The following is a 23177-nucleotide window of genomic DNA, read 5'->3' on the forward strand; positions in this document are numbered from 1 at the left end:
CCTCACGGCTTGCGCAGGCTCATTGACCACCCCAAGCTCCGCCCCCGCCCCGCCTCCCCGCGGCGATCAGCGCAGGCGCACTTGCAGACGGTGGGAGCGCTCGGCTCTCCCGGTTGGCTGCTCTGTTGCTGCCTGCCACCGCATCCTTTGCGACCTTTGGTGCCTTCTTTGAGCTCCAAGGCTAATCTCATAGATAAGTTTCCGAAGGTCTTGGTAAGTAGTAGACGTCTCGCGTTTCCGCTTCACAAGCTTTTTTTTTTTTTTTTTTTAACAGACCCAACTTCGGATGACTGTGTTTTGTTGTTTTTGCAACTCTGGAGCCCTCTGCTAGGTTTCCTGCAACTGGCATCAAAATACATATCCTATATCACTACACCGAAGCGACTTTTGCACCTGCTTCCCAACTTCCAAACTGATTAGTGCGGCAGCCCATCCAGCAGAAGTAAAATACCAGGATCATTAGTGCAAATAAAGTTCTGGGCGCAGAGCCTGACACATTGTAGGTTTTAGTAAACGATTGTCCAGTCCGCTTTCCTTCAATAAATTTGCAACAGGTCTCCCTTCAAGGTCTCAGTTTCCTCATGCAAGGGAAACAAGTGTGTATATGTGTAGAAAAGAATAGAATAGAATGTGCAGAATAGAAAAGATATGTATAGAGAGGTCACTGGAAAGGTCAAAATGATAATAGTTACCTCTAGAGAGGAGGAATGGAGGGCATGGTGAAAGGGGACTTTGAGGGTCTTTATTAATCCTTTCTTGTTATTGTTCACTCAGTCATGTCTGACTCTTTTCAACCCTATGGACTGCAGCAGGCCAGGCTTCCTTGTCCCTCACCACCTACCCGACCTTGCTCAAACTCATATCCATTGAGTCAATGATGCCATCTAACCATCCCATCCTCTGTCGTCCCCTTCTCCTCCCGCCTTCAATCTTGCCCAGCATCAGGGTCTCTTCTAATGAGTCCATTCTTTGAATAAGGTGGCCAAAGTATTGGAGCTTCAGATTCAGCATCAGTCCTTCCAATGAATATTCAGGATTAATTTCCTTTAGGATTCACTGGTTTGATCTCTTTGCAGTCCAAGGGACTCTGAAGAATCTTCTCCAACACCACAGTTCAAAACCATCAATTCTTCGGCACTCAGATTTCTTTATGGTTCAACACTCACATCCGTACAAGACTACTGGAAAAACCATAGCTTTGACTCTGCGGACCTTTGTCAGCAAAGTAATGTCTCTGCTTTTTAAAATGCTGTCTCGCTTGGTCATAGCTTTTCTTCCAAAGAACAAGTGTCTTTTAATTTCATGGCCGCAGTCACCATCTGCAGTGATTTTGGAGCTGAAGAAAATAAAGTCTGTCACTGTTTCCATTGTTTCACCATCTATTTGCCATGAAGTGATGGGGCCAGAAGCCATGATCTTCATTTTTTGAATGTTGAGTTGCAAGCCACCTTTTTCACTTTCCCCTTTCACATTCATCAAGAGGCTCTTCAGTTCCTCTTCACTTTTTGCCTTAATCTGCATATCTGAGATTATTGATATTTCTCTCAACAGTCTTGATTCCAGCTTGTGCTTCATCAGCCTGGCATTTCTCATGATGTACTCTGCATCCTTTATTTTTAAGCAAAGATAATATTATTATGTTAATTATATGACTTAAAGTATGTTTAAAAACAATTATAGGAGTACGCTTAAATCTGATGATCCCTTACCTTGAAAATAAAGTTAGAGAGACTCAATTTAGGCTCTTAAAGTACCTCCCAACTACATATTTTGCATCTACACAGAAAAATGGCCCAATAAAAGACGATGAGTCATCTGGAGAATTGAGCCATCCTAAAAGTCTATAAATGCACTATTGAGATGAATTTTAAAAACAACCAAGTCAAATCAAAGTAACCATAGGGTTATATGATTGGCCTGTACTCCTAATCAAGAGTATTGTCAGTTAAATGACCCAGGTTGCTACAGTTTCTAGGTGGGTTGAGGAAGCCCAGGAACCAGTCATGGATTTGGAAAACTGGTTCACGTTCACACAAAGGTGCAAAAAAAGAGAGGAAAAAGCAGAGCAAGAAACAGTGTGACCTCTTCCTTCCTAAAGACCTTAATCCAAAAGTCTGTGTCTCTGAAGCCACCATGCAAAATCGGGTTCCAAATAAGTTAGTCTAACACCACTGACTACAAAAACTATGTGCAATTATTTCTGTATCTTCATTAAATGCAGAGGCTAACAATGAGATCTGTAGGTTTTATTTCCAAAGTCTTAGGGTTCAGATATCATGATGTCATTTTTAAATAAATCTTATGAAAAAGTGGCAAAGATTGTGAAATCCACGACTCTAGAAAAGATTTTGTAGAAATTAAAAAAATAAGCTAAAAGAAAGGAGACAGGAAATTAATAACAAAACCTTGACAGTTTTTTTGGATTTTTAAAGAATATGAAAGTTCTTTAGAATCACAAGAAAATATATTTAAATATGTCCCCCAAATCATGGAAAATACATTCTTTAAAAAACATGGATTATGCTCAGGAACTTAAATTGCAAAAATATTGTACATTGAATAATGGAAAATTAAAGTTTTGGATGTCAAAGAGCAACTATCCCAAACTTAAACATCAGTATGAAAAGGCAAAAAGATATGACATTGAACGATAAACTCCCCAGGTCAGTAGGTGCCCAATATGCTACTGGAGAAAAGTGGAGAAATAACTCCAGAAAGAATGAAGAGATGGAGCCAAAGTGAAAACAATGCCCAGGTGTAGATATGACTGCTGATGAAAGTAAAGTCCAATGCTGTAAATATCTGATGCCAATATTGCATAGGAACCTGGAATGTTAGGTCCATGAATCAAGGTAAATTGGAAGTAGTCAAACAGGAGATGGCAAGAGTGAATATCAACATTCTAGGAATCAGTGAGCTAAATGGACGGGAATGGGCGAATTTAATTCAGATGACTCATATCTATTATTTTAAAAACAACCAAGTCAAATCAAAGTAACCATAGGGTTATATGATTGGCCTGTACTCCTAATCAAGAGTATTGTCAGTTAAATGACCCAGGTTGCTACAGTTTCTAGGTGGGTTGAGGAAGCCCAGGAACCAGTCATGGATTTGGGAAACTGGTTCATGTTCACACAAAGGTGCAAAAAAAGGAGAGGAAAAACCAGAGCAAGAAACAGATGTATCTTATATCTATTATCTTCTTCATCCTTAGAAGAAATGGAGTAGCCCTCATAGTCAACAAAAGAGTCCAAAATGCAGTACTTGGGTGCAATCTCAAAAATGACAGAATGATCTCTGTTCATTTCCAAGGCAAACCATTCAATATCACAGTAATGCAACTCTATACCCCAACCACTAATGCCAAACAGACTGAAGTTCAATGGTTCTATGATCTACAAGACTTTCTAGAACATACCAAAAAAAAAGATGTCCTTTTCATCATAGGGGAGGACTAGAATACAAAAATAGGAAGTCAAGAGATAACCTGGAGAATCAGGCAAGTTTGGCCTTGGAGAACAAAATGAAGCAGAGCAAAGGCTAACAGAGTTTTGCCAAGAGAATACACTGGTCATAGCAAACACTCCCTTCCAACAACACAAGAGACAACTCTACACATGGACGTCACCAGATGGTCAATACTGAAATCAGATTGATTATATTTTTTGCAGCTGAAGATGGCAAAACTCTATACAGTCGGCAAAAACAAGACTGGGAGCTGACTGTGGCTCAGATCATGAACTCTTTATTGCCAAATTCAAGAAAATTGAATTGAAGAAAGTAGGGAAAACCCTTTATGATTATACAGTCGAAGTGACAAATAGATTCAAGGGATTAGATCATAAAGACAAAGTGCCTAAAGAACTATGGACAGAGGTTCCTGACATTGTACAGGAGGCAGTGATCAAGACCATCCCCAAGAAAAAGAAATACAAAAAGGCAAAATGGCTGTCTGAAGAGGCCTTCCAAATAGCTGAGAAAAGAAGAGAAGTGAAAGGCAAAGGAGAAAAGGAAAGTTATACCCATCTGAATGCAGAGTTCCAAAGAATAGCCAGGAGAGATAAGAAAGCCTTCCTCAGTGATCAATGCAAAGAAATAGAGGAAAACAATAGAATGGAAAAAACTAGTGATCTCTTCAAGAAAATTAGAGATACCAAGGGAATATTTCATGCAAAGATGGGCACAATAAAGGACAGAAATGGTATGGACCTAACAGAAGAAGATATTAAGAAAAGGTGGCAAGAATACATGGAAGGACTATACAAAAAAGATCTTAATGAATAGATAACCATGATGGTGTGATCACTCACCTACAGCCAGACATCCTAGAATGCAAAGTCAAGTGGGCCTTAGGAAGCATCACTACGAACAAAGCTAGTGGATGTGATGGAATTCCAGTTGAGCTATTTCGAGTCCTAAAAGATGATGCTGTAGAAGTGCTGCACTCAGTATGCCAGCAAATTTGGAAAACTCAAAGTGGCCACAGGACTGGAAAAGGTCTGTTTTCATTCCAGTCCCAAAGAAAGGCAATGCCAAAGAATGTTCAAACTACCGCACAACTGCACTCATCTCACATGCTAGCAAAGCAATGCTCAAAATTCTCCAGGTGAGGCTTCAACAGTATGTGAACCTAGAACTTCCAGATGTTAAAGCTGGATTTAGAAAAGGCAGAGGAACCAGAGATCAAATTGCCAACATCTGTTGGATCATCGAAAAAGCGCGAGAATTCCAGAAAAACATCTACTTCTGCTTTATTGACTACACAAAGCCTTTGACTCTGTGAACCACAACAAACTGTGGGAAATTCTGGAAGAGATGGGAATACCAGACCACCTGACCTGCCTCCTGAGAAGTCTGTATGCAGGTCAAGAAGCAACAGTTAGAACTGGACATGGAAGAGCTGACTGGTTCCAAATTGGGAAAGGAGTATGTCAAGGCTGCATATTGTCACCCTTCTTATTTAACTTATATGTAGAGTACATCATGGGAAATGCCAGGCTGGATGAAGCACAGCTGGAATCAAGATTGCCAGGAGAACTATCAATAGCGTCAGATATGCAGATGACACAACCCTTATGGCAGAAAGAAAAGAAGAACTAAAGAGCCTCTTGAAAGTGAAAGAGGAGAGTGAAAAAGCTGGCTTAAAGCTCAACATTCAAAAAATGAAGATCATGGCATCGTGTCCCATCACTTCATGGCAAATACATGATAAAACAGTGAAAACAGTGACAGACTATTTTCTTGAGCTCCAGAATCACTGCAGATGAGGACTGCAGTCTTGAAATTAAAAGACGCTTGCTCCTTGGAAGAAAAACTATGACCAACCTAGACAACATTTTAAAAAGCAGAGACATTACTTTGCTGACAAAGGTCCTCAGAGTCAAAGCTATGGTTTTTCCAGTAGTCATGTATGGATGTGAGAGTTGGACCATAATAGAAAGCTGAGCACCAAAAATTGATGATTTTTAACTGTGGTGTTGAGAAGACTCTTGAGAGTCCCTTGAACTACAAGGAGATCCAACCAGTGAATCTTAAAGGAAATCAGTCCTGAATATTCATTGGAAAGAGTGATGCTGAAGCTGAAGCTCCAATAGTTTGGCCACCTGATTCAAAGAATTGACTCACTGGAAAAGACCTTGATGCTGGGCAATATTGAAGGCGGGAGGAGAAGGGGATGACAGAAGATGAGATGGTTGGATGGCATCACCGACTCAATGGACATGAGTTTGAACAAGCTCGTGTAGATGGTGAGGGACAGGGAAGCCTGGCGTTCTGCAGTCCATGGGATCGCAGGGAATCGGACATGACTGAGCGACTTCACTTTCCCTTTTCACTTTCATGCATTGGACAGGAAATGGCAACCCACTCCAGTGTTCTTGCCTGGAGAATCCCAGGGACAGGGGAGCCTGGTGGGCTGCTGTCTATGGGGTCGCACAGAGTTGGACACAACTGAAGCAACTTAGCAACAGCAGCAGCAGCAAGTATATCACTATAAGACCAGGAAAATAAATACCCTAACCTCACTCTCCTCCTCCTCTACCATTTCTTGCCAGGAATCTCTACTAGCAGAACCCAACTGGAAGACAGCATGCGTGCTTAGTGCTAAGTTGCTTCATTTGTGTCCGACTCTTTGCAACACCATGGACTGTAGCCTGCCAGCCTCCTCTGTCTATGGGATTTCCCAGGCAAGAATACTGGAGTGGGTTGCCATTTCCTTCTCCAGGGGATTTCCTGGACCCAGGGATTGAACCCAGGCACCTAGGGATTGAATCCACATCTCCTGCATCGCAGGCAGATTCTTTACAGTCTGAGCCACCAAGGAAACCCTATTAGTCATTCAGTTCAGTTCAGTCACTCAAGTCATGTCTGACTCTTTGCGACCCCATGAACTATGGCACGCCAGGCCTCCCTGTGGCAAATACAAATTAAAATTGCAGTAAAATACCATGCCACACTTATCAGAATTATTAAATGACTTACTATACCAAGTGTTAGAGAGTATGTAAAACAAATGGAACTCTTAAATCTAGTTGATGAGAATGTCGACTAAAAAAAGATGTACAACTTGAGAGTTGTGAGTTAAGTTTTATTTGGGACAAAATGAGGACTGCAGCCCTGGAGGCAGCATCTCAGATAGCTCTGAGAGACTCAACTGGAAGACAGAGGACACAACAGCCTGTGGGGCAGAGAGTAGAGTGGAGAGAGAAGACAGTGGGTGGGTCTGGAGAACCAAAGGCAGGTTGATGGGCACAAATAGAAAGTGAAAAATATTTAAAACTTAATTGTCGAGAAAATACATATCAGAATTTGTGAAATGCAGTTTTAAGAGTACCTAAAGAACAAGTTTGCAACCTTAAATGGTTATATTAGAGAAGGTTAGAAAATGAGGACCTCAATAATCAAGAGGTTAATAAAGAAACAACAGAATTAACCCAGGGAAATTTAAAGGGGAAAATGCAGAAATCAATAAGATAGAAAACAAAATACAAAAGCCAGTTCTCTGAAATAACAAGTAAAATCGAAATCCTTTTACAAATTAGATTAAGAAAAAAAAGGGACATAACAGAGCAGTGACTTTTAAAATAAGAGAATATGGAGAAGGAAATGGCAACCCACTCCAGTATTCTTGCCTGGAAAAGTCCATGGACAGAGGAGCCTGGCTGGCTGCAGTCCATGGGGTTACATGACTGAGCATGTGTGCATGAGGGTGGAGGGTCACGGGTTGGTAGCAATAAACTGGTAGAACTAAAAAAAAAAATAAATAAATAAAATAAAATAAAATAAGAGAATATTATGAACAACATTATGCCTATGAATTAGGAAATAGATGGCAGTTTCCTGGAAAAATATACTTTACCAAAATTGACTCAACTATGAGTAGACTTATGACAATTAACAAAATTGACTTAACTACACAAATAAACAACCAGACCCAGATGACTTTACAGGTGATTTCTACCAAAAAGAAGAAAGAAAAAAGAAATAGAAAAAAAAAGAAGAAGAAAAGAAACAGGTGGTCCTAAACTAATGCAGATTATTCCAGAAAAGGAACAATAGGGACAAATAACTCCTTCTGAAAACAAAAGTAAATGAAAACTCAGCCTCACTCATGGTTAATCAAGATAAAAATGCTATACTAAACCAAAATTTAGAAATCCAATAAGACACACACATATATGCATTACTTTTTAACTAGATTTATTCAGGAATGCAGGTATAATTTTATAACAAAATTTTTTCAATGTAATTTTGATAGTAGAATAAATTAAATATAAGAAACCATTTGATCCATTTGATCAGACACAGAAAAAACATTGATGTAAATCAATATCCTTCCACAAAACAGAACTAAAAACATCCTTAATGCTCTAGGTAGAGGAAAAAGCTACCTTAACTTAATGAAGGATATTTACTAAAAGCACAGAGTAAACAGTGTTATAACTAATAATAAAACATTTAAAGTCAAAAACAAGATAAGTATACACTCTAACACTATTTCTATTCAGATATATATGAGAAGTCCTAGCCATAGTAGTAAGACAAGAAAGAATATATTTTAAAAGTTTTAAAGAAGAAAAAATTGTTATTGTATACTATATGACTATTTGCACAGAAAATCTAAGCAAACTAACAAATTTTGAAATCAACAGAAAAGTTCAAGGATATTTCTGGATATAAAACCAAAATGCATATTTTAAAACTGTATTCCTAAAGATGAACAGCAAATAGTTTGGAACTGTAATTTTAAAAATATCCCATTCATGATAGTGACTAAAAATATAAAATATGTTTAAGTATAGATTTAACAAAAATGCAAAAGGTCTTGTAAAGAAAATGATAAACTTTATTGATAGACATAAAATGAAGAAATCTACTATATTCATGTGTAGGAAGACCCAATGTTATAAACATGGTAATTTTCTATACAATAGTTGATAAATTCAATGTAATCCCAATCAAAATCCCACAGAATTTCTCCAACATTTTACTAAAGTGATTTTAAAATTCGAAACCAAAAAATCAGTAATAAACAAGACACTTTTTAAGTAGAACAGGTAGAAGTTTTGCCTACGAGATATTAAGGCATAAGGTACAGTAACTAAGACTGTATGGTATGGGTGGGGGATAGACAGAATACAGAACAGAGAGTCCATACACAAACACAAAGGTATATGGACACCATGACAGAGGTGAGGTCATGGTGATTAGTGAGGAAAGGATGGACTAACCAATCAATAACCCTGGGACCTAAATACAACTAGATCCTAACCTTAGAGACAAAAATAGATTATAGATTCATTAAGATTTAAGTAAGAGGAGCAAAACTTTGTAACTTTCATGATAGCATATTTATAGGGGCTTCTCCTAAAGACTTTAAGTCAGACTGCCTTGCAAAACTTAAGAAGGGAGTGCCATGTACTTAGTGCTCCAGGGGGCACCATTCATATAGGCCAGAGGGTGGTTCAGTTCAGTTCAGTTCAGTTCAGTCACTCAGTTGTGTCCAACTCTGCAACCCCATGAATCACAGAACACCAGGCCTCCCCATCCATCACCAACTCCCAGAGTTTACTCAACTCAAGTCCATCAAGTCGGTGATGCCATCCAGCCATCTCATCCTCTGTCGTCCCCTTCTCCTCCTGCCCCCAATCCCTCCCAGCATCAGAGTCTTTTCCAATGAGTCAACTCTTCGCATCAGGTGGCCAAAGTACTGGAGTTTCAGCTTTAGCATCATTCCTTCCAAAGAACACCCAGGACTGATCTCCTTCAGAATGGACTGGTTGGATTTCCTTGCAGTCCAAGGGACTCTCAAGAGTCTTCTCCAATACCACAGTTCAAAAGTATCAATTCTTTGGCGCTCAGCCTTCTTCACAGTCCAACTCTCACATCCATAACATGACCAATGGAAAAACCATAGCCTTGACTAGACAGACCTTTGTTGGCAAAGTAATGTCTCTGCTTTTGAATATGTTATCTAGGTTGGTCATAACTTTCCTTCCAAGGAGTAAGCATCTTTTAATTTCATGGCTGCAGTCACCATCTGCAGTGATTTTGGAGCCCCCCAAAATAAAGTCTGACACTGTTTCCACATCTATTTCCCATGAAGTGATGGGACCAGATGCCATGATCTTCGTTTTCTGAATGTTGAGCTTTAAGCCAACTTTTTCACTCTCCTCTTTCACTTTCATCAAGAGGCTTTTTAGTTCCTCTTCACTTTCTGCCATAAGGGTGCTGTCATCTGCATATCTGAGGTTATTGATATTTCTCCCAGCAATCTTGATTCCAGCTTGTGCTTCTTCCAGCCCAGCGTTTCTCATGATGTACTCTGCATATAAGCAGGGTGAAAATATACAGCCTAGACATACTCCTTTTCCATTTTGAAACCAGGCTGTTGTTCCATGTCCAGTTCTAACTATTGCTTCCTGACCTGCATATACAGAACACCCTAAAGCTGTGGATCAGCAGGTTTTTATCAAGGAAGTGAAAAAAATTATTAAAGCATAAAATCATAAACTACGAAGGCAAAAAGTGATAAATTTGACTATACTATAACTAGAAATGTCTGGACTTCTCTGGTGGTCCATTGGTTGAGAATCCACCTGTTTGCAAACATCACATCCAGATACAATAACATCCAGAGGAAGAAGAGCCAGCTCATCTCTTCTGCCTTTTTCTCTTTTTTTTTAATTGAGAAAGGAAACATTTCCTAGAAGTCCCTTGAGAGACTTTCCTTCAGATTTCATCGGTCTGAATTGAGTCACAATTCTGTTCCTAAAGCTGTCCCTGCCAAAGAATGTGAGATAAACATAACTGGTTTTTAGTAAAGCATATGGCTTTGTGGAGGAAGGTGGATACCTCCCTGAAGTCTGGTCCTTTTAGGAAGAAGGAGGGGAATGGGTGTTAATTAGGCAATTGTCAAAATCTGCTCCATTCATAAAGCTTCACTCTGAGCCTGATGTATTACCCCTGTACTCCTTTGTTCTGATTTTACCTTTACCTAGAATCCTTCCCTGGAGAAGGCAATGGCACCCCACTCCAGTACTCTTGCCTGGAAAATCCCATGGACGGAGGAACCTGGTAGGCTGCAGTCCATGGGGTCGCTAGGAGTCAGACACAACTGAGCGACTTCACTTTCACTTTTCACTTTCATGCATTGGAGAAGGAAAGGGCAACCCACTCCAGTGTTCTTGCCTGGAGAATCCCAGGGACGGGGGAGCCTGGTGGGCTGCCGTCTGTGGGGTCACACAGAGTCGGACACGACTGAAGCGACTTAGCAGCAGCAGTAGCAGAATCCTTCCCAATGATACTTTACCTTTCTAGGTTCCTTCATACCAGGAAAACAGTGTGTGAGTATGTTGGTCATTGGAAACTTCTGTCTCTCAATATGATATTTAAAGACTGGTCCTTGGTTTAGGGTTAGAGTTTTCTGTTCCTACTTTTTTAATATTTCCAGAATGTTATGTAAATAGAATATACACGGTGGAGCCTTTTGAGTCTGGCATCTTGCACTTAGCATAATGCATTTAAGATTCATGCAGAACTTCCCTGGTGGTCCAGTGGTTAAGAATCCACCTGCCAATGCAGAGAACATGGATTTGATCCTTCGATCCCTGATCCAAGAAGATCCCATATGCCACAGAAGAACTAACCCCATGCGCCATAACTACTAAGCCTGCACTCTAGAGCCCGTGCTTCGCAACAAGAGAAGCCACTGCAATGAGAAGCCTGCACGTCAAAATGAAGAGTTGCCCCCGCTGGCTGCAGCTAGAGAAAGCTCGCGTGCAGCAATAAAGACCCAATGCAGCCAAAAATAAATAAAATTTTAAAAGAGTCACCCATATGTTGTCTATATCAGTATTTCATTCCTTTTTACTGCTAAATAGGATTCAGTTGTAAGCATGTACTACAATTATTTGTTCACTCATCAGTTGAAGGGTATTTGGGTTGTTTCCAGTTGCTATTATGAATAAAGCTACTACCAAGTCGTGTAGAAGTTTTTGTGTGAACATAAGTTTTCACTTCTCTTGGGAAATACTTGGGTGTAGAATTGCTGGGTCATATAGTGAATGTATGTTTAACTTTATAAGAAATTGATAAACTGTCCAGATATTTTTAAAATTTCATTTTGGGGAAGATGTCTGGCAATCATCCCCTCAACCAAATTATTAAAGTTAATTAATATTACTAAGAATGAGACAGAACAATATATTATATTTGTTTTTCTTTTGACTGCCCTTAGTTCCCCAACTAGGGATGGAACCCATGCCCCTGGCAGTGGAAGTACAGAGTCTTAACCACTGAACTGCTGGGGGAGTTCCTAACATGATATGTTAAGAAATAAACCAGCATCACCTGTGCCATATTCTTGGCAAAACTTAAACTTCCAGGCTTAATTTCCAAAATATAAGACAAATCAAAAAATAAAGAATTCTATAAGGAAGCACTCAGGTAGATCCAGAATGTAAGCATTCAGCATGCTAGTCTCTTCAAAAGAATCAGTGTCATAGGTGGGGGCAGGCAGGTATGGGGGAGGGAGAAGGCAAGAGGATTGTTCTAGATGAAAAGGGAATGAAAAGGAAAGCACCACAGTCAATGCCTTCATTGGATGCTAGTTATAACAAAAAAGAAAGCAGCTATAAAAAACATTTTTTGCAAACTGAAAATTTTAATATGGACTCAATATGAGATGACATTAGGCAATTATTAATTTTCTTAAATAAGATAATGACATTGTAGTTATGAAAAAGTGTTTTTATTTCACAGAGGTACATTCTAACATATTTAGGGGTAAACTATTATGATGTCTGCAATTTACTTTTAAATGGTTCAGCAAATTTAAAAATATGTAACATAGCTATGATAAAATGTTAATAATGATTGAATCTAGGTAGTAGTGTACAGGTATTCTTTCAGATTTTCTGTTTGTTTAAAACTTGTATGAAATAACTGGAAAAAATCAAATTATTGTATTTTTTATTTCTATAAGTTCTATTTGTATTTCAAATCTGATTAGGTATTTAAACATTTTCTTGTTACTTGCAGGTGCTTTCAAACTTTCACTTTATTTCTTTAAACATGATAGTCACAGTTATTTTTAATCCTTGCCTGGTAAATTCAGTATCTGAAGACTTTGCATGTTCGTTCACTGTTATTTATCCTGCTTCTCATACATGATACCTGGATCTCTCTGTGTGTGCTTCAGTTCAGTTCAGTTCAGTCACTCAGTCGTGTCCGACTCTTTGCGACCCCATGGACCACAGCACTCCAGGTCTCCCTGTCCATCACCAACTCCCAGAGTTTACCCATACTCCTGTCCATTGAGTCGGTGATGCCATCCAACCATCTCATCCTCTTTCGTCCCCTTCTCCACCTTCCTTCAATCTTTCCCAGCATCAGGGACTTTTCCAGTGAGTCAGCTCTTCACATCAGGTGGCCAAAGTATTTGAGTTTCAACTTCAAAATCAGTCCTTCCAATGAACACCCAGGACTGATCTCCTTTAGGATGGACTGGTTGGATCTCCTTGCAGTTCAAGAGACTCTCAAGAGTCTTCTCCAACACCACAGTTCAAAAGCATCAGTTCTTCGGCACTCAGCTTTCTTTATAGTCCAACTCTAGCATACATACATGACTACTGGAAAAACCATAGCTTTAACTAGACGAACCTTTGTTGGCAAAGTAATGTCTCTGCTTTTTAATATGCTGTCTAGGTTGGTCATAACTTTTCTTCCAAGGAGCAAGCATCTTTTAATTTCATGGCTGCAGTCACCATCTGCAGTGATTTTGGAGCCAAAATTGTTTGGAGTAAAATTGTTACATACTAACAAGCCAAGGATCCTGTACACCTTAAACACTCTGGATAAAGAGATGATTTCATCCTAGTCCTGAGGAGGAAGGAGAAGGATAACGTGAGATTCCCTCATGCTACTCAGAATGGCAGGCAATTTAAAATACATGCATTTTTAATATCTGAAAATTTCTAGTTAGTAATTTTGGACCATGGGTTGATTGTGGGTTACTGCAATCACTGTAGTGAAATGGAGACTAAGCGGGGAACTACTCAATTTAAAATTTCTTAAGAGTGGTCTGATAACATTATAATCTCTAAAGAACAAAACTCAGGTGTCTTTTCAATAATGGGATAAGGTTTTCCACTTATGCTTCATCTTTTCCACTTACAGTTCATCTCCTGCTCCTTTTTTTCTTCTTTTGTTGTTTTATCAAATAAAGTCATGCTTTGATTGTTTCACCAAAACCTATTTTTGGCTCTTAAAAATATCCAAAAATTATTACAGGTAGATGCAGCCTCAGGGAAAACAGACCAATGTATTTCTGCAAGAAAAAATGATCTTTGTATATTATAGCCACTGGGAGATAAAGCTGTCAGAGTTTGCCGAGTACTGCAAAGTGTAGTGATACAGTCAAGTTGAATTTCTTTAATTCCCTTAAATAAGATCGAGCTTATTTGTTTAATATACATAATGATGCTTCATGTACTCTGAAGAAATATCTTAGCTGTGGATTGTAACTGGTGTCAGACACATACATTTCCATTCAAAGTAATTATAATTTTTATAAGATTAAAATTAACTCAATACACTATTATCACCTACAATGGGAGAATAATGTGATCAGTCTTTATTACAAGATTAGGAACCTGAATTCAGACTGGTTTTTACATTCTTCATTGGGGAAATTAGGTCTTTAAAACAGGCAAGAGCATGTAAAAGTCTAATTTGTATGTGTGTGCCTTAGCCATGTCTGACTCTTTGCAAACCCATGGACTACAGCCCACAAGGCTCCTTTGTCCATGGTATTTCCCATGCAACAATACTGGAGTGGATTGCCATTTCCTCCTCCAGGGGATCGTCCCAACCCAGGGAGTGAACACAATTCTCCTGCATTGGCATGCAGGTTTTTTACCACTTATGTGGCCACCTAGGAGCCACAAAAGTCTTATTTCTTTTAATATAAATGTTTAACTACATCCCAGACTATAACAAAAATTTATATTTACAAATAGTTCAGTCGCTCAGTCATGTCTGACTCTTTGTGACCCCATGGACTGCAGCACGCCAGGCCTCCCTGTCCATCACCAACTCCCGGAGCTTACTCAAACTCCTGTCCATTGAGTTGGTGATGCCATTCAACCATCTCAACCTTTTTCATCCCCTTCTTCTCCCGCCTTCAATCTTTCCCAGCATCAGGGTCTTTTTCAGTGAGTCAGCTCTTCACATCAGGTGGCCAAAGTACTGGAGTTTCAGCTTCAACATCAGTCCTTCCAATGGACACTCAGGACTGATCTCCTTTACGATGGACTGGTTGGATCTCCTTGCAGTCCAAGAGACTCTCAAGCATCTTCTTCAACACCACAGTTCAAAAGCATCAATTCTTTGGCGCTCAGCTTTCTTTATAGTCCAACTCTTACATCCATAAATGATTATTTGAAAAACCATAGCTTTGACTGGATGGACCTTTGTCGGCAAAGTAATGTCTCTGCTTTTTAGTATGCTGTCTAGGTTGGTCATAACTTTCCTTCCAAGGAGCAAGCGTCTTTTAATTTCATGGCTGCAGTCACCATCTGCAGTGATTTTGGACCCCCCCCCCCAAAAAAAAATAAACTCAGCCACTGTTTCCTCTGTTTCCCCATCTATTTGCCATGAAGTGATGGGACAGGATGCCATGATCTTCATTTTTTGAATGTTGAGCTTTAAGCCAACTTTTTCACTCTCCTCTTTCACTTTCATCAAGAGACTCTTTAGTTCTTCACTTTCTGCCATAAGTGTGGTGTCATCTGCATATCTGATGCTATTGATAGTTCTTCCAGCAATCTTAATTCCAGCTTGTGCTTCTTCCAGCCCAGCGTTTCTCATGATGTACTCTGCATAGAAGTTAAATAAGCAGAGTGGCAATATACAGCCTTGACGTACTCCTTTTCCTATTTGGAACCAGTCTGTTGTTCCATGTCCAGTTCTAACTGTTGCTTCCTGACCTGCATGCAGATTTCTCAAGAGGCAGGTCAGGTGGTCTGGTATTCCCATCTCTTTCAGAATTTTCCACAGTTTATTGTGATCCACACAGTCAAAGGTTTTGGCATAGTCAATAAAGCAGAAGTAGATGTTTTTCTGGAACTCTCTTGCTTTTTTGATGATCCAGCGGATGTTGGCAATTTGATCTCTGGTTCCTCTGCCTTTTCTAAAACCAGCTTTAACATCTGGAAGTTCATGGTTCACGTATTGCTGAAGCCTGACCTGGAGAATTTTGAGCATTACTTTACTAGCGTGTGAGATGAGTGCATTTGTGCAGTAGTTTGAGCATTCTTTGTCATTGCCTTTCTTTGGAATTGGAGTGAAAACTGACCTTTTCCAGTCCTGTGGCCACTGCTGAGTTTTCCAAATTTGCTGGCATATTGAGTGCAGCACTTTGCTTAGTTTATTTTTTTTACCCTGAGGTGCTTATTTTTTGCAAAATGACTTAAGAATTCTTCAGAATTTAAGATTGAAGGTACATTTCTCTAGAGATTTATTTTGATCTTGTCAACCATTTAGAGGCACTACTATTTAAAAATTAATAAATAGAAATCTCAGTTAAGTAAGAGTCTGGAAATAAAAGGGGGAGTACTCATGCCCCATGCCATAGCAGATCCCAACAGGAAGAAGAACTTCTTTCCTGGTGAGGACTCAACCAATGAGAAGCCATGGGCTCTTCAATTACTCTAGGCCCCCAACTTCCTTTTCCTCTCTGTAAAAGCTTTTCCTTCCCTTGCTGTGTGGGAACTTGCACGTGGCTCATCACATTTGTAGGCCCCCAGTTGCAGTTCTTTGCTGATCCTGAATAAATCCATCTTTGCTGGAGAAATACCTGGCAGTTTGTTTGCTTTAGGTCAGCACTACCACAGCAGGACCAATGTGAATTAAGCTCATGAGACTTTCTGAACCAATGAAACGGGGTTGCTAATCAACTAGTGAGAGCAGGCCTTGGGCTACAGCTTCTCAGAGAGAGCCTTCACCCCCTATTATGCATCATTGAGGCAACCTTCCATGCATCTCCATGGTGACAGAGGGTGGAAGGGTTATTTACTTCTGGTTCTCTGTCATCAGAGGGGTCAAATGCATGGGGTGTGTTTTATACTGTACTCTTTTTTATGAGCTAAAGTGTATCACTCTAAGATTTGCATGTGAAGGTCTAATATATAGCACCTTAGAATGTGACTGTATTTGGAGACAGGGACTTGAAAGAGATGGTTAGTTAAAACTAGGTCCTTAGGGTGGTTGTAATACATTCTGACTCGTGTTTTTCTTTTTTCTTTTTTAATACACAAAACAATTTACCATCTTACCCTTGCCCATGCTGTGTGACATGCAGGATGCCATTTTCCTGTCCAGGGCCTGAACCCAGGCCCTGTCAGTCAAAGCACCAAGTCCTAACCAGTGGACATCCAGGGAATTCCCTGACTGGTGTCTTCAGAGGAAATGTGGACACAAAAGAAGACACCAGGGGTGTGCATGCACAGATGAAAGACCAAGACAAGACACAGAGAAAATGTAGCCATCTGTAAACCAAGGAGAGAGCCTCAGAGTTAAACTAAAGCTGTGGACGCCTTGATCTTGGACTTCTAGCCTCCAAAACTGTGAAGAAAATACCTTTCTGTTGTTCAAGCCACCCAATCTGTGGTACTTGGTAATGGCAGCCCTACTAATACCAATACCCACATTGCATGACCCTGGCTTTTTTCTTTACTCCAGACCCCAAGGGGCTGGGAAAATTGCAGCTCATGTTCGCTGGATCTGTCATACACCCTCAAACAGAAGAGATTTCTGTGCTCCCTTTCTGTTTCTGAGATTCCACATTGACTTTGGCCCAGTGATTCCTTATTATCTTGTCATCTCTTTAATGGTTTTAAGAAGTTTTGTTTGTTTTAAAATAGTATCCAGCAATTTTAGTTGTTTTGTGTGAGAGAGTCTATCTGAACACCTCCCCTCCACAGATCAGCTTTGCTGGAGCTGAAGTTCCATTTAGGGGGGAGAGTTAATGTACTAATTATGTCAACAGTCCCAATCATGGAAGTCCTCAAGAAGGAAATGGGGAGAGAGAGGGAGGCAAGTGGACTAAGAAGGAGGGGAGAGAGAGGGAGAAGGAAAGAGAAATAGAAGAAAAGGCAAGAAATAATGGATCTATCCTGAGACAAAAAAGATGGAAAAGTGAAGGACAACCTCAAGTCTTCAAGTCTGGGAAGAGAAAGAATGGTGATTTCTATTAAGAAGTATAGAATAGAAGTGAATTTTCAGATAACGACCACGAGTACTGTTCTGAGTGGTAGTAAGACTTCATACGGAGAAGGCAATGGCACCCCACTCCAGTACTCTTGCCTGGAAAATCCCATGGATGGAGGAGCCTGGTAGGCTGCGGTCCATGGGGTCGCTAAGAGTCGGACACGACCGAGTGACTTCACTTTCACTTTTCACTTTCAAGCATTGGAGAAGGACATGGCAGCCCACTCCAGTGTTCTTGCCTGGAGAATCCCAGGGACGGGGGAGCCTGGTGGGCTGCCATCTATGGGGTCGCACAGAGTCGGACATGACTGAAGCGATTTAGCAGCAGCAGCAGCAGCAACATTTCCTAGGGTAAGACGGGAATAACATTTTCAGTCAAATGAGAGTTACCATATGGTAAGTATAAATCTTAGTGTACAAACTCATGTAACAAGAAATGCAATTTTATTTTTTCCATAACTCAATTTATTTTTTATTATTTCCAGATCAAGGAATATTTATGTGGCCTAGGGGTTGAGCAGCCATCATTTAATCTTCCAAACCTATTGCCCATACCCTGAGGCTATTGGTTTTTTACCACCCTGACATCTAGGTTTTAAAATAAATTCAAAAAACAAAAATTGACTCCTTTCTTTTTCCTGTTTTCTACATTGTTATTGGCATTATAGTTAGCAATGGCTATCAATAACCGAAAGCTTGAATATCACTGGCTTAATAAAGAGTTGTTTCTCTTACATACCAAGATGTCCAGGGGTAAGCAGACTGGTACTGGTTGAGTGAAGCCAGGGCTGATGACTCTTAGCTTCTGCTTAAATAGATTCTCTTTGCGAATTTAGGAATTGTCTATTTTTACCACAAAGTAGCAGTAGCAGGGGGTGGGGAGAGAAATGTTTGCACTTTCCTAAACTCTTAGCAGAAATATTAAGGTCCTAAATAATTCCAGCCAGGAGCTGGACAGTGCTATAGAGACTAGCTTCATCCTCCAAAACTTGGTTTCTCATACATATCCAAGCCACCATTTTTGTAGTGGATTAAGAGACACACCAGTTTTGAAAGTGTTTTGAGTGCCTCTCTGCTCTGGCAACTGGAGTTAGTGCCGCTGAAATTGCTATTCCTCACCTAAAAAGAGGTTCAGGACATCCTGGGTGAAGGGAACTATAATAACTGTAATAGTTTCCTAGGGCTGCTGCAGCAAATAACCATAAACTGGGTGGCTTAAAACAATAGAAATTTATTCTCTCACAGTTTTGGAGACTGGAAGTTCAAGATGTCACCAGGACCATGCTTTCATGAAGGTTCTAGGGCAGAATTTACTCCTTGCCTATCTCTTAGCTTCTGGTTTCACCAGCAGTCCTTGGCATTCCTTGATATAGAACTATATAACACTAATGTCTGCCTCTGCCAGCAAATAACATTCTTCCTATATGTCTCTTCATTTTCTTATGGCTGTCTTCTTGCAAAGAAACCGGTGACATTGGATTAGGGATTTGAGATAATCCAGTATGACCTCATCTTAACTAATTGTGTCTGCAATGACCCTATTTCCACATAATGTCACATTTTGAGGTACTGGGGGTTTAGGACGTCAGCATATATGTATTTTGGGAGGCTACATAATCCATAACAAGGACCACTCATCACTGATTTAGAAAATTTAATCATAAACATACACTCCAACACCCTCTTTTATTAATCACCCTATGTCTGTCTAGGGAATTTAATCGTGCTGTAGGATTCTTTCACGCTTGGTCTCATCACTGTCCAGTGGTACTTCTGAAATCAACAGACACTTCTGAGAGGTGACACCACCTCTACATCAAATTTCCAACCAGATCATGGTTTTTGTCTCAGGATGGCTCAGTTCTATTCCTACTCTGGGATTAATACTCAGTCTTCAAGCAGATATGGTTTACCCCAGAATTGTAAGACATCCTGGATGAGCCCCACAAATACCTGATACGACTGAGCGACTGAACTGAACTGAACTGAACTGAATCTTGAACAAGAAGTAGTTGTAGAGTAGCCTTATGTGTGTACTGCATGCATGCTCAGTCACTCAGTTGTGTCCAGCTCTTTGCAACCCTGTGGACTGTAGCCCTCCAGGCTCCTCTGTCCATGGGATTCTCCAGGCAAGAATACTGGAGTAGATTACCATTTCCTTCTCTAAGAGATCTTCCTGACGCAGGGACTGAACATGCATCTCCTGTGTTTTCTGTCTTAGCAGACAGATTCTACCACTGTACCACCTGGGAAACCCATGAATTGCCTTAGTTTTCTATAATTCAATTTACTTTCTACTGAGCCCTTGTCATCTGGGATGGCAAGTTTCAGTTTTGGTTTCCTCATGCTTTACCCAAATTGTTCCTAAGTTCTAGGGTGTCTTGATTGGTTCCCTTGGGGGATATATGTGGTCCTTGGTTGTCGTCCATTCATACCAGCATCTTTGAGATATTGGCACAGTCCATGTGGTCTTCAGTGGCCCCCAAGCACCATGGTGTTCTCCCATCTGCAGGATTCCTTTGAGTCTGAAAGCCCTTAGGGCCACATGTCTGTGTCACTCTTGAGCAAACAAGAAATGCCCTACTGCTCCTATTCCACAATAGGCCAAAACAACATGTTTCTGAGACAAGCATGTACATGGACAAAGTTTCCCTCTCTAGAGGCATACTGCGCCTGGACATGTCATGCTTCTCCTCCCTTTTGCCAGCCCAGACAGTCTTTATTTGGGCTGAGGTCAAGAAATCTTAGCTTACTTATGTAGGGGAAGAAAAAACCTTTTCCCCTATCCTTAACTTCAGTTATTGAGGTCATGTAAATTAAACTCACGAAGACAGATAACGGAAGAAAAAAGTTTATTTTTCACATGCAGTGCACATACATGCAGGAGAATTCAGTGATGAGTAACTCAGAGGAGTAGCTAGAATTGGGAGCTTAGAAACCATCCAGGTAAGTAAATGTCGGGGTGGGGAAAGGGACTTATAACAAGATAAATGACTTTTTGGAAAAATTTTTAAAGTTGGGGCTTTTAGGAGGATAAACAGGATATAAGAAAGTCATAATAATGTTTATTACATTTATATAGGTATGAGTGGTCTTCCTGTCTCCTTCAGGGCCATAAAATTGCCCTGGAGAAGGAATTTAGGGTAGATTTTATTCTCGTTTTCCCTTCCAGGAATAGATCTGCCCTGAAGAGTAATTTATGGCAGCCTTATTTCCAAAATATTGTTGCATCAAGTCACATAACGAGGCTTTGAGAAATCTATTTTTCTGCATCTGTTAAATCTCAAATGTTTTCAGCTTAAAATAATCTTTATACCAAATAGCATATTTTTGGGTGGCAAATTCTGATTCCCTTCACTCAACATCAGGTATTTTTTAAAAATCTATTCTTCTTTTTGTGTTGAGTTCTCTCTGGGGAGTAGATTTTGAGACTCTATAGCACTTCTTTTTCCTCTGCTTTTTCCTAGGTGAATCATTCCCGAAAGAATGAATGTCCAATAGCCCATCTGACTTATGGGCTTATTTTCATTATTTGGAAAGGACCAAATAATGCAAGGACCAGGTAAAACATTGGTTAATATTCCAAAAACCTATCCTGACACACATTTGCCATGTCATTTCATCTCAACAACTCTGTTAAGAAGGTCTTTTTGTTCCTTTTTTGCAGTTGAGGAAACAGAGGTTAAGAAGACTGCACAGATTGAAGCAAAATTCAAATCCACATCTATCTGATTCTAGAATAGTCTCCATTTTTTCCCCTCCTGCTCACTTCAGAACAGACTCTAATATATTTCTGTTCACAATGCACCAGTCCACTTTTACTGAGGTCCCCCAATACCTCAAAGCTAATTCCTATAGACATTTATCAGTCTTTATCTCAACTGACTTTTCAATAGAATTTGGCATTTCCTTATTAAACCTTCTTACAACAGTCTCACTCTTGATTTCCTGGGACCATAACTGCTGACTTTTGTCCTATCTTCCTGATCCTCCCCTCTTCTGCAGCTTATTCCTCCTATCAGCCTTTCACTGTGTCCTGAGACTTGCCCAGGGCCACCTCTCTTTCTTACCATACCCTCAGTTCTAATAATCAGAAATAGATAAGATTTACAAATTTCAGGTGTTAAATAAGTACATTTAATCCTTATATTTATTTTATATAATTTATATTTGACAAGACAGCATATTTTGTTTGAAAGAACATGGCCTTTAGACTGTAATCTGGATACAAATCCTGGCCTTTTCCACTTACTGTCAAAATGCCCTGATCTCTTCTTCTATAAAATAGGAAGTTTCTAAAACTGTGTGGAATGTGAAATGGGAGACTAAAATGCAAACTGTCTAAAAATGTGTCTAAAACTGCATAGAAGTCCATTCTTTTTTCTTATAAATCAGATCCTAGCTTACTTCCTTTCTGAACATAACAGTGAGTAGTCTGAGTTCAGTTCTCTAGAGTCAAATAGTCCTGTGTTTAAATCCTGACTTGGCCTCATTCTTAAGATTTGACCTTGGGCAAATACTGTGAGTTTCGGTTTCCTTCATCTGTAAAATAGGCACAATAATAGTGTCTCCTTAGCAGAACTGGTGCAAGGATTAAATGAGATATTCAGCACCCAGTGCACTTGCCTAGGCCATAATTAGTTTTCAGTAAATGTTAACTCTTGGGAACATGATCATCTCACACCTTTATGCAGTCATATTTCAATTTTAATTAGTTGGAGCTCCTACAGTTTTCCCCAAGCAAGGCATAATTTAAAATGAAATTGAATAGTTTGAGGTTCTTGGCACATATTTTACCAAGGCTAGTATCAGAATGGGCATCATTGGTGACTCAGTGGTAAATAACCTGCCTGCCAATGCAGTAGATGCGGGTTTGATCCCTGGGTCACAAAGATCTCCTAGAGAAGGAAATGGCAACCCGCTGCATAATCTTGCCTGGAAAACCCCATGGACAGAGGAGCCTGGTGGGCTATACATCATGAGGTTGCATAAGAGTCAGACAAGACCTAGTGACTAAACAACAACAATAATATCAGAATAAATTAGAATCCTGAGTGTGATTCATAACAGTATCTTAATCCCAAACCCAGACATTTGATGCCTGCAATTGGGATTTTAACAATATGTGATGACGGACTTCCCTGATGGTCCAGGGGCTAAAACTGCACACTCCCAATGCAGGGACCTGGGTTCAATCCCTAGCCAGGGAGCTAGATCCCACATGCTGCAGCGAAGAGCTCACACACCATAACCAAAGAACTCGCATGCCACAACGAAGTCTGTAATTCCCGCATGCTGCAACTAAGACCAGGTGCAGCCAAACAAATACTTTAAAAAATATACATAATGATAAGTTGATTTCCTTTCTTTAGAATGGAGGTGGATAAATTTAGTAACTTCTAAATTTA

General features: G+C 39.9%; 1 long non-coding RNA gene across 1 annotated transcript; it reads left to right on the forward strand.

Moving 5' to 3' along the window:
- LOC102404925 lies at positions 1-22070 on the forward strand. Its single transcript, XR_003109421.2, has 3 exons — positions 1-213; positions 21237-21331; positions 21437-22070. It is a non-coding gene; the product is annotated as an uncharacterized LOC102404925 (long non-coding RNA).
- The last annotated feature ends 1107 nt before the right edge of the window (positions 22071-23177 follow it).

The sequence above is a fragment of the Bubalus bubalis genome, chromosome 1, assembly GCF_019923935.1.
Source record: "Bubalus bubalis isolate 160015118507 breed Murrah chromosome 1, NDDB_SH_1, whole genome shotgun sequence".
Classification (NCBI taxonomy): Eukaryota; Metazoa; Chordata; class Mammalia; order Artiodactyla; family Bovidae; genus Bubalus; species Bubalus bubalis.